Below are 13,091 nucleotides of genomic sequence, written 5' to 3'. Positions count from 1 at the left end.
GGCAGATGGATGAGGAGAGAGGCAACCGAGCCAAACACATTGCTGTGCCAGAAGCAGAGATCCACACAAACATACTGACCGATGCAAGCTATGACAACAAGGTAAAAAACCTAAAAAACAAACGCTGAATAATGAATTAGACGTATGAAAATCTCTCTAAAACCCAGTGTTACGTTAGAGCCGATGTGAACGCATCAGGAAAGTATTCAAGAAATCAACAAATAGACCTAAGTTTTTATAGATAGATACTGTTACGTCCTGCTGCTACTGTGGGAACTTTTTCCATCCATTCCTTCTCCTCACCTGGCAGGTGTGGCCAATATGATTTAATTGGAAACCGCCTTCGCCCATCAGTAGCCGGGTTAGGCTCCGGCACCCCCGCGACCCCGAAAGGGAAGAAGCGGTCAAGAAGATGGATGGATGGATGGAAACTGCTGGCTATTGAAGACAGAGGAGGTCACACCAAGGAGGGAGGAGCAGAGCAGCAGGTTGAGGAGCTGGGCGGGGTTTAGGGGGTGTGGTGCTAGTTTGTTTCGGTCTGTTTTACCCTCTTTGTCCTCAACATTCTTAGACTGATGGGTTTTGTTATTATAGTTTGGGGTTGGACCTTGGTAGTCTTAGTTTGCTGGCTTTGTTTGTTTGTTTCCTAGTTTTCCTAGTTTAAGTAATAATATTACTTCAGATATAAAGAATAATACAAACACCATGCTACTAGACCCAGTAACTAGTGAAGAAATAAAAAATATTGTAAAAGGGACTAAGAACAAAAGGTCTACTGATTGTGACGACCTAGATACAATACTGATAAAATACATACTTGATTATATTATACATCCTTTAAGCTATATATATTCTTTATCTTTTACACTAGGAGTCTTTCCAGACAAGATGAAAATTGCCAAGGTCTTACCACTCAACAAAATGGAGATAAACATGTTTTTTCCAACTACAGGCCAATATCTCAGACAAAATACGTTTTTCTTCTTTCTGTCCCCTTTTCGTTTTTTTTCCCTTTTCCATCATGCTTGAGTTTACAACTCAAGTTTATATTGTACATTTTTATTAATGAATAAAAATGAAAAATAAAAAGTAGTTTTGCTTAGACAGCTCTTAGCAGGGAAATGCTGACTCCGACAGTTGACATTTATGTTTGGTCAATTTCCTTTGTTTTGTCTGTTTGTTTTAACCGCACTTGTTGTTTTTCTTGTTGCTTCTCAGGACATAGTTTTTTGTCCTGTTGTTTCCCTTAGTTAATAAATTGTGTTTCTTTTTTTCTCACTGGTATCCAGTTTTTGTTATGATTCAATTTTTGGTTTTCCCCCTAGACTTGACCCAGGTCTGCCCATTTGGGCAGTAACAGATACTTTATTAATCCCAGGGGAAAATTGGTTGTGGTGGGCAACACATAAAGACATAGGGCCCAATGATGGGCAGCAGCCACACAAATCTGGCGACACTAATTGCCCAGAAAAGACAGATGAGGAGAGTACTGGAATGATATAAAATATCAAACGTCTTCGATCTGTGTCGCAGTAGAATGGCATAGATTGAAGTACAAGAAAAAATACATCAACATAGAAGCACATAGATTTAACAGATAAAGAGCTCCACTCAGGGGTGGGGCAAGAAAGTGAGTCACCAAGGCGTTGAAATCTAGAGAAATGCTCATGCTTGTTTCTATGACTCTGCGTATCACACCTACAGCGGATTGTTTTGTTTCGGTCGAGGGAGTGTGCCCTTGGCCCGGAAGTTCCTCAAAGCATTGATTCACATTTTCAAAAATTCTGCTGCGACACATTGGACCTTTTCTGATCCTTCATGAAAACCTGAAAATCTGCTGGTTTCAGTGTGTTCATCTAAAACAGGGGAGTCAAACTAATTCACAGAGCGGATCAAAATCCAAAACACACCTTAGGTCGCGGGCCGAACAGGATAAACATTTTTAAAACTTTAAAACCATAATTATGAACTAGATTTATAGCATTACCTATGATAATGCTACTGTGAATGCTGTAAGCTAAATTTGGCAGCTTAAGATGCTAGGGCTGATAACTGAAAAGGCTGAGGTTGATAGCTGAAATCACTGAAGCTGATAGCCAGCTAAAATATTAGCTAAATGAAAATTAGCCTATAAGACAAAAAACGCAGGTTAGCCAAAACCTCTAGCATGTAGCTGAAAAAATAGCTAAACTTCAAAATAGCTTAAAAACAGAAAAAGAACTAAATTAGCCAAAACAGCTACCGTGTAAATATTAGCCGGACTACAAAACAGCCAGATAACTTTTTTTAAAAAGCCTAAATTAGCTAAAATAGTTAGCATATTGCTGAAAAAATATTTAAAGTTCAAAATACCCCAAATAATAGTAATAATAAAAAAAGCTTAAATTAGCCTAAACAGCTAGCGTGTTGCTAAAATATATTAGCTAAACTCCAAAACAGCCTAAAAGATCTAAGTAAATGCCAAAATAGTCCGAAAAGTTTGGAGAATCACAATTTTTAAAACTTTTAAACCACAACTTTTTAACATAATTATAAATAATAAAAAGGCAGGAATATTATTCCAGAATAAATAAACTTAAGCCTTAAATAACTTTACATTTTTTACTCTATAAAAATATATTTTGTCAAAATTATACAAGTTAGAAACGAGTGCAAGATAACATCGAGTCGTTAATAACAATAAAATAAAATGATCAGGAGGGCCGGATAGAATTACCCAGAGGGCCGGATCCGGCCCCCGGGCTTTGACTTTGACACATGTGATCTTAAGGTAACATATCTAAGAAAAAACTAGTTTTCCTCTTTGCTAAACATTTTGAAAACCAGCCTAGTTTATGGATGGAACATTCCTAAAAAGTTCTATTTTCTACTTGTATTTGTTTTTAGTCATAAAAAAAGTTGCTTATAGTTGCAAAAACACTGAAAAAAAACATCTTGTAAAATGTCTGATTAATGTAAAACAAAAGCAGGTTACCATGTTATATCGGGCATGAAACCTGAAGCTCGCGTTGCCCAGGTGTGTGCTAAAACTGCAGGTGCTCAAGTATCAACAGTGGACCAATTAATCTCTGTTTCTGTGGTTCTGCCAAGTGAAGGTCTGCGGATTATTCTCCTTTTACCCAAAAAAACAATGTTGCAGCTGCTGGCCTGTTCTTTTGTTTTGTCGTTTACAGATAGAGAATTCCAGGATGTCCTTTGTGTCCTAATTGTGCAATCAGACATAATCAATATGCAATCAAAACATACATTAGATGGGCAGATGACGGATTTTAGGAGGTTTATTTCCCAACTTGGGTACTTTTCTTCCAAACTGCTAAGTCCAAGTATAAGTCTGTGTCTGATCTTGATCTAAAAAACTGCAGCAAAAGTTTCCACAGAGCTGCTCATTAACAAATACCTGCAAACTTTTAGCACAAGAGTGAGCCCTTAAATGTCAGTCAGACGCCATTATATTAAATAAAAGCCCTGAGATAACCTGACCCTCTTTTAAAGCTGTCCACTTGGAATGGATGAGCAAGCAGAAGATTGTTACCTTGGCAACCGCCCAGCAGAACAACACCTTTAGATGGGGAGAATGTCAGTCACATAAAAGTCAGCTACAGTTACATTGCCGCCTGCTTCGCCCTCCTCCTGAGCCTCACTGAGGGAATTGTATTAATCGCCTTTTGTTTGGTGTTTTCGTTCACAGATTAATTCATTTTCCGAAGGTAGAATTCATTTATTCTGTTTGTGTTGTAAATCTGCCTGCAGCTTCAGAAGCCACAGGAAAGAAGGGAGCTGCGTGGGCTTTTGTTTTAAACCTGGCTGTTGTAATCAAAATTCATTACCTGAACATTTGTGTTGGCTCCTGACTAATCAAAACACAGAAATGAGGTTGCTCAAAGGACAATGCTTCACTCTTTAGGTTTTACTGGAAAACAAAAAGGACTATCTGTGTTTTTTCCAATAATTAGTGTTTAAAAAAAAGCCATTTTGTTAACAAAAACTGTGAATCAGAAAAAAAAAATCTTCCTCAGAGTACAGGAGGCAGCTGTGAGGCAACAAAGACTGTTTGCACGGCTCTTCAGCAATCAGGAAGTTGTGAAGAGGAGGGCGCAGGAAGGAACCGTGATTTGATCAATCAGCCGGAGTACGCCGCGTGATGAATATGCAGCGGAACATGGTGCACTTTTCACAAGAGCGATGATGGAAGGAGGTTTAATTAGAATTTGGAGGATCTGAATTCAACCACACACACGCCGTATCCATAACAGGAAGCAGGAAGTCTCTGCAGAAAGTGATGATGCGGCTTAAGAAACCAAAGTCAGATGCAGGAGATTAAAGAGAAATCTATTTGATGTGAAAAATAGCGACCCTTGGCTAAATTATGAACACCACAAACTTGATTTTTTAACCCTTTACCGCTGGAGCTCCAGTGTTTATGCTCTTTGATTTACTGCACTTTTTCACGCTGCTTTCTTCTTCAGAATCTGCTGGAATTACTTTGATCGTGTTAACAGTTTAAAAGTTACAGAATGTTGACAATTTTGTGTTTAAGCGTCACCGGTGACGCCTCAGGAGTTAAAGGGTTAAAAATAACATTTAAGGATTAAAAGAGTACCGAGAATCAGGGCAGCTACGATTCTTCGAATAGTCACAACTATTTAAAATAGTCATGACTAACTGATGACAACTACAGTAGTCCTGACTAATCGAAGACTATTGAAATAGTCGCAACTAATTGACGAATAATAAAATATTTGTGACCAATCGACTATTAAAATAGCCGTAACCAATCGACGACTATCAAAAAAGTTGTGGCTAATTAATGACCATTAAAAAATTTGGTAACCAATCGACTTCTATTAAAATAGTCGTAACTTTTCAACGGATATTAAAATAGTCGTAACAAATCAACAACTATTTTCCCATTACTATTTCTCCCTAATTTCCCAGCCTGGGATGAATAAAGTATTGCTATTCTATTCTATTCTAACAACTATTTTAATAGTTTAATTAAAATAGTCTGGTCTTATTGAGGACTATTGATGACTATTAAAATAGTCGTAACTAATCGACGACCAATAAAATAGTTTTAAATAATTGATGACTATTAAAATAGTCACAACTAGTCGACGACTATTAAAAAAGTCGTAACTAATTGACGACTCATAAAAAAGTCGTATCAAATTGATGACTATTAAAATAGTCGTAACTAATCGAGGAATATTAAAAAAATTCTGACCAATCGACAACAATTAAATTAGTCGTGACTAATTGATGACTATTAACATAGTTGTAACTAATCGACAAATATTAAAATAGTCGTAACCAATCGACGATTATTAAAATAGCTGTGAACAATCAATGACTATTAAAATAGTTGTAACTAATCGACGACTATTAAAATAGTAGTGGCTAATTGATGACCATTAAAATAATCGTTACTAATCGACTATAAAACAGTCATGGCTAATTGATGAATATTAAAATAGTCGTAACCAATCAACGATTATTAAAATAGCTGTGACCAATCAATCACTATTAAAATAGTTGTAACCTGTCGACAACTATAAAAATAGTCGTAGCTAATCGAATACTATTAAGAGTCATGGCAAATTGACGAATATTAAAACAGTCACAACCATTCAACAAATATTAAAATAGTCGTGACTATATGACGACTAATTAAATAGTCATGACAAATCAATGACTATTAAAAAAGTCGGGACCATTCGACCAATTTTAAAACATTCATGACTAATCAACCACTATTAAAAAGGTAGTGACTTATTTAATAGTCAATTCGTTGTTAAGTTTGAGGCCATGGTTCTGGACTTGAGAAAGGTAGCTTGCCCTCTCTCGGTGGGTGGAGTGCTCCTGCCTCATGTGGAGGAGTTTAAATATCTTCTTTATGAGTGAGGGAAGATCGGAGCGTGAGATAGACAGGTGGATTGGAGCTTGAAAGTGCGAAACATAATAAAAGACAAAAGTGTCCAATGCCAGATCTACAAGGCAGAACTTGTGTTCCATGGCAGCACAATGGTGATGCATGAGCACCTGAAGAGGAAGCACGTTGTAACTATGATAGCGCTGGAGAGGGATCAATGTCTTCGGAAGCTAATCTAAGCTAATAGCTTTATTTTTAGTTAGCATGTAGCTTAAACATAAGTTTAAAGAATGTCCTGATTAGTCGACTAATCTGAAAAAATAATCAGTGATTACTCAACTATTAAAATAATCGTTTTTAGCAGCGCTAACAGGAATTCTGTCCTTAAAAAACATCCTCGGCCACAGGAGAAGGCAGAGCTGCAGGAAACGCTGGTTGGACACACAGGAAGCAATATTTTGTGATTAAGAGATCTAATTACTGCTCTTAGAAGGGAAAGGGCAACATTCATAAAACACAATGCATGAACTGCAGAGCCCAACTTCCTCCTAACCGCATTAATTCCCTTTTGCCCTGTTGATTTAAAGCTGGCAGTCCGTTTCTGGGTTTCTTATTCATGAGCAGCATCTGATTGTGCTTCAGGCCCTGTTAGTGCTTGCAGTTTGATAAGAGGCTTGTACAGCAATCGGACTGATTGCAGAGCAGTGTCTTGGCTGCCACTGATGCAGAGCCTGTTGTGCACTGATCAGGCTGAGTAGCGAGGTTGTTATGGTGACAGGAACAACTCCAAACTCAGGCTGAGCTGAAGAAAACGGAAGTAAAACAGGAAAAAAATGATCATTTTAAATGAGTAAGACCTAAATATCAGCAGATATGAACAGCAGGTATAAGTTCTGTTAATTAATTACACATATTTTGTATGAAGTCATAGTGACCTTTAAGTATATGCCACCGATAAGTAAATAAGTATGAATTATTGAATAAGATATTGTAGTTTGTACAGATAATCTTCATATTAAAAAAAAGTTGACTTAGCTGTGGACAAAAAAAATAAAAATCCTGTCCAGTCAATGATGAGTCACCTTGACTTAGATAAGAAAAAGCTCTTGAAGTGCTTGGATCATTGACTGTAATTGAAAACTGGACCAGGTGAGTGTGACGTCATCCATTTACTTCCGCCTCCAACCAAATGAAATCAATTAAGTTGCCATTTTGGAACCAGAAATTGTGTTTCAGCAGCAATTGGCCTAAGTTGATCTGAGTCGTTTCTATGACAACCACTCTTGCCAATCAGGAGCGAGATGTTGGAAGGCCACACCCCTTCCTCTTGAAGGTGGGCGACACGAAATCTGGCAATCAGACGTTTTGAACGTTGGAAATGAGGGAACCGCCTACATTTTTCGAGGTATCTGATTGGCTAGTTTATAACTTGTATAACATGAACTACAGAAATAACGTTAAAAAAATTAAGATTATTAAGAATATTTTAAAAAAGCTGTCAGAGCAAGAATGGCTATTCTGACAAATATATTAGGCTGTTTATTTCTTTATAGAAATCTATGGGATTTTGGCTTCTTTTGCCAGCAGGTACTTCCTGTTTGGGACACCAGGGGGAGGGGTCACTCTGTCCAGTTCTCGAATTCTGTTAATGTGATAAATAAAAGCTCCAGAAGGAAACAGTTGCTAATTTGGATCCATCTTTTCTGCACATTGTTTTCCAATTTTAAGTCAAAGTCAACAAGTAAACATTTTTTTCCCCCAAAATGGTCTCCAGATGGAAACTTTATAGCCACATAAATCCAACCACGGACTGTTCAGTCGGCTAAAATCTGGAAGAAGGTTCTGTAACATCTGCTTTAGAACAACCAGATTCAGAAACAGCTACTTCCCTGAGGAGTCACACTTAGTGCGAAGCTATGAAATATCAACACATTAACATATTTGAAGATGCAAATATGCATTTGCAAGTAACTGTCTATAATTTAAATGTATATGCACACGTCTGTTCAAATTCACTTTAGAAACCACTCAATTTAAAGAAATTCCATCACTTCTGGAGCCCAGTCAAAAATTCATTTTTGTGTTTTGTGCAATGAGCATTTAGAAAGACACATTTGATCATATCTGTTTGGTTGTTCCTCCTATTTGGGACAAAATGTTAATATTTAGGAGGTCAGGATAAAATTTAAAAAGATTTTCCTAAAATTAGATGATATTGGAGAAAAAATATTGGAAAAAATATTGGAAAAAACAAAAAATGTTGGTGAATTTTTGTTTTTAGGTGTAAATCTGTCAGTGAAATGATTCCATTATTGAAGAATCAATGATGAAATAACATAGATGATAAATAAAAACTCAGATAAAGGAAGGGCCAATCTCACCATGAGAAGACAGTAACTCCACCCCTCACATTTTCAGTCCAAGCCCATCTTTCCTGCCATGTTTTTCAAAATGTATATATCAAACTCAAATGTCAGGTTGTCTATTTCCTGGGATTGGTAATTCAGACATTTCACTTGAAATGCTTTGGGAATAAACCATATATATACATGCAGCTCTGGACTTGTAAATAAATCCTTCTTGTGAAGAAAAAGAGAACGTATTGATCTATATTTGACCTCCAGCTCGAAGAAAAAACATATTTTTACTCATTTCAGAATTCCATGAATCATCCGACCCACGTGGTAAATCCCCACAGGTAAAATTATACTGACTAACCCAAACAAGACCAAAAATTCTTCTTAATAAAGTCAGAGTTTCATTGATTTTCCCATGCTTTAAATAAAACTGTAATAATTCATGATTTTCCAAGTATAAAAGCGCATCACTTCAGTTTTAAATCAATAAATGAAGACAAATAGGAGTGCAGAAGTTTTTTACGAGGGTCAAGCCATCACAAGTTAATTGTGTTTATTAAATATGTATTTTGTTGTGTCAGTAAAAGTGGAAAAAGTAGAAAAATCTGTTTCATTTTGACAAAACAAAAAGACAAACTGCCACAATAAAGTAAAAACAAAACCTTTTAAAAGTGTGTTTGAGATAAAAATAGATAAATAAATAGCAGGTGACCTAAAAGCATCATCAGTTCTCTGCCTGTTAACTACAGCACAACAGCAGAGCAGCATCTTAAATCTTCCAGCCCTGAAATATTTATCGGCTCGACTTATTATCTGTTTTGTGTGGTCTTTGCTGGGATGGTTGAAACAAAGCTCAGAGTCTGTGCAAGAAACCCTGACAGAAGTCATGTATTATAAAACATGTAAACACAAACTTGCATGTTTTATCTATAGCAAAGATGACAATGCCGAAGAGGGCAGCTCACACTCCAAGAAGACCTAGTTTTAAACAAACACCCAGATGGATGATGCTTCTAGAAAATGGTTTTCTATGCAATCTGACTGATGAAGCGTTGACAGGGTTTGTTAGGTTGGTAAAACTATGTTCCAAAAGCTGTAAGACTGATAAAACAAACAGATAAAACAAATGGGATGGATACAAGGAGAATTAACGTGACAAACTTTTGTACATTTTCTGATTGACTCTTGAATGAATGAACAAGGATCGTTGACCATCAGGACCTGTTCTTCACAAACCTATACGTTTCTCCACCCCTTTTAAACAGTCTTTGATTTGAATTCTATAGCCGCATGTAAAAGTACAAAATATATTTAATCGGATCAAAGACTGGATTACAATTGAATTGTGTACACGGCCCTGAAAACTTGATTCAATTATAAGAAATGTTTACATAAGAGAGATATAGTATTACCTTTCCATCAAACTCATTTTGACAGGTGACCTTTGACCTGCACATTCCATAGTGATGACGTAACACATTAAAAACAAATTGATATAAAGTTTATATAAAGTTGATATAAAGTTTATATCAAGTTTATATAAAGTTTATATCAAATTGTTACATCATCACTATGGAATGTGGAGGTCAAAGGTCACCTGTCAAACTGAGTTTGATGGAAAGGTAATACTATATCTCTCTTACATATGCCACACTTTCAATCAGAATAAAATATGTGGACATGTGCAGAACTTTCTAAAAATATAAAAAATAGAAGAAGTAGCAAGTTCCATTGTAAACAAACAAATGTCATCTATAGTAAATAATTGACTTCTGGCTCCAACCAAATGACGTCAATTCAAACTGGGTCTCTTTTCATGATATGAACACTGCCATGTTGGAGCCAGACGTCGTCAGTAAGCAATGATTGGTACAAGTCAACATTTCTGTGGATAACATTCTCGCCAATCAGGAGTGAGTTTGCTGGAAGTTCAGACACTTGAAAGCAGGCTAAACAAAATCTTAATTAAACATTTTGAACGTTTATCATTTTATTGCGGGATCTGATTGGCCAGTTCAAAACTTTACACTACAGAAAAAAAATGTAATAGATTCTTTGTCTCCGAGGATTTTGACTTCTTGGAGCTTAGGGGCACTTCCTGTTTGAAAAGCCAGTCCAGTTCTCATATACAGTCAATGTTTGAATTCAGAAAAATCTCATGGATCTTAGCATATTATTATTATTATTCATGTGTTTACTTTTATAAGCTTGAGATTGAATAATTCCAACCCTCACGTTCCACTATCAACTTTCAGGTGGGCGTGGCCAACCATCCCATTGTCGTTGTGCAACTATGGTGCCTGTTTCTCCCACAAACTGATTAGTTATTTGAATTCTCTGTGTCAGAGTCACTGATGTGAGAGCAGAACCAACAGATGCAGTTTGTCAGACAGCCCAAACAGTCTGCTCCAAACACATGCAGTAACATGAGGCGGTTCGACCTATCAGTGAACAGGAAAGTGAGGGGCATCTTCTGTGGCTTCTGCAGACGTTTGGGTGGAGAATGGTCATCTGAGGCTCCACCCCCAGGTCCCTGTAGAGCTTAGAGTTCTCAGAGATACAGGAAAATACTTTCTTTTGATGACCAAGTTTGATCATGGTTTGGTCAAATTTAGACATCAGAGAAACCTAGAAAATGTAAATGTTTTCTGAACATAAAGAAAGAATTAATGCATCCTAAAAGGAGCATACTCTTTTTAAATCCCTTTTCCAGATCTAGATCTACAGATATTCCTCCTGCTGACGGCACAGAAAAAAGCTCAGCAAACAAACCCATTTTGAACGAAAGTCTTTGACTGACAGACCATTTGCTGGCTGTTGTTTTTCAGACGTCTCTATCTCAGGCTGTGATTGCTAAAATGTTTGTCAGGTCTGATTAGATTCAGCTTCTCTTCTGGTAAACATCACGTGGAAAGGCTGCACTGATCATCACAGGGAGAAGAGGAACACCAACGCTCCAAATCTTTGCTGAAGAGCCGTTCCAGTGTTTCGACACCAGAGGAAGACTTTTTTGGAGATATTTGTTAATACAAAGAGGGTTAAAAATAGACGTCTAGCTCAGGGGTCTTTGATTTTCAACTCTTAAAAGGCCATTTGAGTTGATTTTTTATTAAACCCAACAGGAGCCAAAAAGTCTGACTTCATCCTTTAGCAAAATAAGACTCTGAATTGTTTTATTGTTATTCTTATTTTTTTTAAAACAAATAGAGCGTAGATATAAAGAGAAAATAGCCTTTTTTTTTTAATTAAATAGATTTTAAGCTTTGACAGAGGTTCACATGATTTCCTTTTTACTAAGATCTCCATCATGCGATGGGAAGACTTAGGAAAATACTTCTAAATAAGTTCCCGCCACCCAATTTTTTGAAAAATTGTTGGCATAGTCATGAATGCAGATGGGCGGGATGAAATCATTGCGAAATTGGGTGACAGTAGCTCTGATTGGACGATGTGTAAATGTCCCCGGACTCAAACAGCTGACCATTTTACTCATGTTTTTTTCATTGATGGTGTCTTGCAGGATCTCTGCAGATCCGTTGATGAAGCAGCTGTTCACTTCCAGTCATTTCTTCCTCCACGACAGACCAGATCTCCTCCAACTCTTTGATGCTTACGTCTGAAGAGGACTAGTTTTAGGAATTGTCAATGTTCTTGTGCTAACGTAACAGATTATTATCATTTATTGTTGTTTTGTGTTGAAACGGGACGTTTCATTTGCAGAAGGAGGCGTCCGGAGCTCTGTTTACGTTCTCCTTTGGTTTCTGCGCATGACAGAGACATGATGTATGGTGGTGAAAGGGCTTCTGGGTAAATGAAGGAAAGGCAAAATAAAGTGATGGTCCTGTCAACATGTATCTCTGAGCTCTTTATTTTACATAGGAAAGTCAGACCGACACCAAACCTGGAAATAATTTGATTTTGAATCACCAAGAGATTCAGAATTTTGTTGTTTTTAACACCGATCTGGAAATAAATCTTTACAAGATACTCCACGTCTTTTATCTTCGAGTACGGCTCTGATAAACAGACAACTTTGGTTCTTTTCTTATTAATTTAACACTTTTAATCTCGTAAATTTATGATTTTTTTTTCTCGTAAATTTAATCTCTTAAATTTACAAGTTTTAACCTACTAAATTTACAATTTTTTCTCGTAAATTTACGACTTTAAATCTCGTAGATTTACTCGTTTTTTTTTTCTCGTAAATTTATGGCTTAATCTCGTACATTTGCGAGTTTTAATCTAGTAAATTTATGAGTTTTTTCCCGTAAATTTACAACTTTAAATCTTGTAGATTTACACGTTTTTTCTCGTAAATTTTCTACTTTTAATGTTGTACATTTTTCTGAGTTTTAATCTAGTAAATTTATGAGTTTTTTTTCTTGTGAATTTACAACTTTAAATCTCGGAGATTTACAAGTTTTTCTCTCATAAATTAGACTTTTAATCTCGTAAATTTTCCAATTTTTATCTAGTAAATTTACAATTTCTCTCTCGCAAATTGACAACTTTAAATCTCATAGATTTACAAGTTTTTTCTCGAAGATTTATGCCTTTTAATCTTGTAAATTTATGAGTTTTAATCTAGAAAATTTACGAGTTATTTTTCGTAAATTTACAACTTTAAAACTTGTAGATTCACGAGTGTTTTTCTCGTATATTTATGACTTTTAATCTCGTAAATTTACAATTTTTTTCTCGTAAATTTACAACTTTTAATTCCGTAAATTTACGAGTTTTAATCTAGTAAATTTATGAGTTTTTTTCCCGTAAATTTACAACTTCAAATCTTGTAGATTTACAAGTTCTTTTCTCGTAAATATATGACTTTTAATCTTGTACATTTTTCTGAGTTTTAATTTAGC

The 13,091-nt window shown here is 36.0% G+C and overlaps 1 long non-coding RNA gene across 1 annotated transcript; it reads left to right on the top strand.

The window, feature by feature from the left end:
- On the top strand, nucleotides 1-12,074 carry LOC118600238. Its single transcript, XR_004949851.1, has 2 exons — nucleotides 1-101; nucleotides 11,747-12,074. It is a non-coding gene; the product is annotated as an uncharacterized LOC118600238 (long non-coding RNA).
- The last annotated feature ends 1,017 nt before the right edge of the window (nucleotides 12,075-13,091 follow it).

Source organism: Oryzias melastigma, linkage group LG20 (assembly GCF_002922805.2).
Source record: "Oryzias melastigma strain HK-1 linkage group LG20, ASM292280v2, whole genome shotgun sequence".
Classification (NCBI taxonomy): domain Eukaryota; kingdom Metazoa; phylum Chordata; class Actinopteri; order Beloniformes; family Adrianichthyidae; genus Oryzias; species Oryzias melastigma.
The sequence above is the reverse complement of the archived record's forward strand: the minus strand, read 5'-3'. Positions and strand labels throughout refer to the sequence as shown.